This window comes from Sparus aurata, chromosome 13, assembly GCF_900880675.1.
Source record: "Sparus aurata chromosome 13, fSpaAur1.1, whole genome shotgun sequence".
Classification (NCBI taxonomy): Eukaryota; Metazoa; Chordata; class Actinopteri; order Spariformes; family Sparidae; genus Sparus; species Sparus aurata.
The window spans coordinates 3,665,048-3,668,041 of record NC_044199.1 but is presented as its reverse complement, the minus strand read 5'-3'; the positions used below and the strand labels follow the sequence as shown (position 1 = coordinate 3,668,041).

Below are 2,994 nucleotides of genomic sequence, written 5' to 3'. Positions count from 1 at the left end.
ATCTAACCCGCAAGCAGCACTGAAGTGCTCAAATGACGTTAAAGCACACCCTTGAGGGTAATATTGAGATTATACAACTTATACCAACACAAATAAAATGTATAATCAAAATATATCCATGTTGATGGACAATTTGCGCTCAAATTTTGAAAGGTTTTTGCGAGTGTGCGTCGCGTTTCCATGGAAACACATGGGGTCTGACTAATAACTGAAACAAAATCAGTCACGTCAGTTGACTCATATGTGTAATGGAACGTAGTTTACCACTCCATCAAATAATCCAACCCTTAGTAACGACCTAGCAACTGAAAGGATTTTCTAGTCCCAGAAGAGTGAACTCTGAGCTGACGTTCATGTTTTATCGCGATCTCGGAATTTCCTGAACTAAATCAATACTGCACAGATAAACAGAAAAGGCTTATTTTTATCGCCCAAGTTATAACAAAGATGTTGATTTTTTTTTCTTTTATATTATATTATATTATTAACGTTTTCACCGCGGCCACAATAGTGTCTCTCACACTGAAGGGAAAATAAATAATAGTCGGGGCATTTATTTGTTTCAATCGCTTAACACACAGAGCGTTTATTTGGGACCAGGGGGCAATTTGGGACGGGCATTTAATTCTTTCCTCTCAAAAATCTGGGATGAAAATGTCACAAACTTCACCAGGCAATAGTTGTCTTCTGCAACTGAAGTTGTTGCGGCGGAGGAAACGATTCAGCTGACCAGTACTAGCAGATAATTCCTCATCTGTGCTGTCACTCACGGTGGCGTACATTTGTTTCTCCATCGCCCTGAACATTTTGCGGGACACTCTCTCGTGGCGTGCCTGTTTGCTGATAACTCATTCCCGCATGTTTATCTCAGGCTCCTCACTAGCCTTCTTCCTCCCTCCAGCAGGCAGCCTGGCCCTGCTGCTGTCCTCCTCGGACAGCTCAGTTTTTTGGGTTTTTTTATCGCCAATCTCTCACTCTCTTGGGGTCGGCTGCTTCTCTCGACTTTTCCTCTCTGCATATTTTACGGCAGAAAGTTTGAATTTCAAGCCTTACTTTTTTTTTTTTGCTCCAGCTCTGACAGTTACTATGTTGCCATGGAGATGGATACTCTATTGCCACGGACTTGGCGGAGTAATATTTTGAGTAATGAGTCAGGCGTGCTGTCATGCTGATTTGAGCACGGTCTAAATGTCTTGTTGACCAATCAGATTGCTTGGTCGGAACTACTTGTTGTATAATTCCGGTTCAACCCTGGAGTTGGTACATTCCCTTTCCGGTTGATGTTATAAGTTTGTAAATTTGTTTTGGGTCTTGTAAAAGTGTTTCACCACTTGTAAATTTGTCTAGGCCTTTGTAAAAGTGTTTTCTGAAATGTAAATTTGTTTTCTGAAATGTAAATTTGTTTTCTGAAATGTAAATTTGTCTCGGCATTTGTAAAAGTGTTTTGTATCATGTTAATTTGTTTTCTGAAATGTAAATTTGTTTCCTGAAATGTAAATTTGTTTCGGTAATGTAATTTTGTTTTATGATATGTAAAAATGTTTTCCAAAATGTAAATTTGTCTCAAGCTTCGTAAAAGTGTTTCACATTTTGTAATTTTGGTTTGCACCTCCCGGCCACCGTAATATACCGCTCTTGTGGCATCAAAGAAACCTCCGGTGTCTTCAGAGTCAGCAAGCTACTGGATCTCCAGAGCCTTCTTTGTCCACCACTGGACACACACACATACACACATATATTGCTTATTTACAGACATTCTTTTTGTGTCATCAGAGAAACCAAAGGTGGCCTTCTACGCAGCTCTGACTGATGCAAGAACTCTTGGACCATACAACACAGACATCACACTGAAATACAGCAAGGTCTTCACCAACATCGGCAATACTTACAATCCATCTACAGGTAACATACTGCAGCTCACATGTGGACATTTTACATACATCAGTTGTTCCTGTTTTTCATTTTCTGCTCTCACTCTGTAGGTTTCTTCACAGCACCAGTCAAAGGTGTCTACAATCTCCAGATCACTGTGATGGGTTACGATGCTGGTACTATAGGTGTATATATGTTCAAGAACAACCAAAGGATCATGGCTAATTGGGAGAGTAACACTGATGTAATTCCTGAGTATTTCACTAAGTCTCTGGTGTTGGAGCTGAAAGCAGGAGATGAAATTCACCTGGTTCTCCCATCAGGCCAATCTATCTATGATGACCTTAATAATTACAGCACCTTCAGTGGCTCCCTTCTCTTCACACTGTGAGGATGTTGTTCAGGCTGCTGTCAGTGATTTGTCAACATTCAAATAAATCAAAATTGCATTGAAGTGTTTCTGTCTGTTCTCACTGACTGTAGGCTGTAAAGCCTGAGAGAGGTTTCATTGATTCACTACATGAGTCTCATTTGAGGCGTTGTTCGTTCAAAATGATGTAGATGATCCTTCATTTTCATATGTGAATGCTATAAATGTAAAAATAAAAATGGATCTGAAATATAGAAAAAACATAATCAAATCTGAGTCACTCAAAGTTGAATGTATGAATATCTGACCCCTGACCACACTTCAGCAGTCTGACGGATCTTTGGCTGTGTCCAAATGCAGGGGCACTATCCTTCGGAGTGTGTATTTGAAGTGCAATTACGTCACTGAGCCACGCGAAGCCTGTCCAAATTCAAAGTGTGCTCCAAATGCTCCCCACAAATGCCTCCTTCTTTTGCCTGTTCCTGGAGGACACACCGCTACTATCCTTCGCAGCTACAAATTGCCCAAGATTCATTGCGCGCCTAAAGAGAATAAATAAATAAATAAATAATGGCGACCTCAAGTGGCGCAGATCTCGCATTTAAATGTAAGTATTGGGTTTATACTCCGTCTTTAGTCACATGAGCGTCAAACGTCAGATATGTTAAACTTCAAGGGACCTTAAAACCTCAAAATATTTATATTTATATATATATAGTTAAAATATGTTGGTAATGCTCAACTTAATGCCT

The 2,994-nt window shown here is 39.9% G+C and overlaps 1 long non-coding RNA gene across 1 annotated transcript; it reads left to right on the top strand.

Annotated features, from left to right (window-relative positions):
- The first annotated feature begins 1,840 nt into the window (after positions 1-1,840).
- LOC115594004 (uncharacterized) lies at positions 1,841-2,326 on the top strand. Its single transcript, XR_003986397.1, has 2 exons — positions 1,841-1,902; positions 1,983-2,326. It is a non-coding gene; the product is annotated as an uncharacterized LOC115594004 (long non-coding RNA).
- Positions 2,327-2,994: the final 668 nt, after the last annotated feature.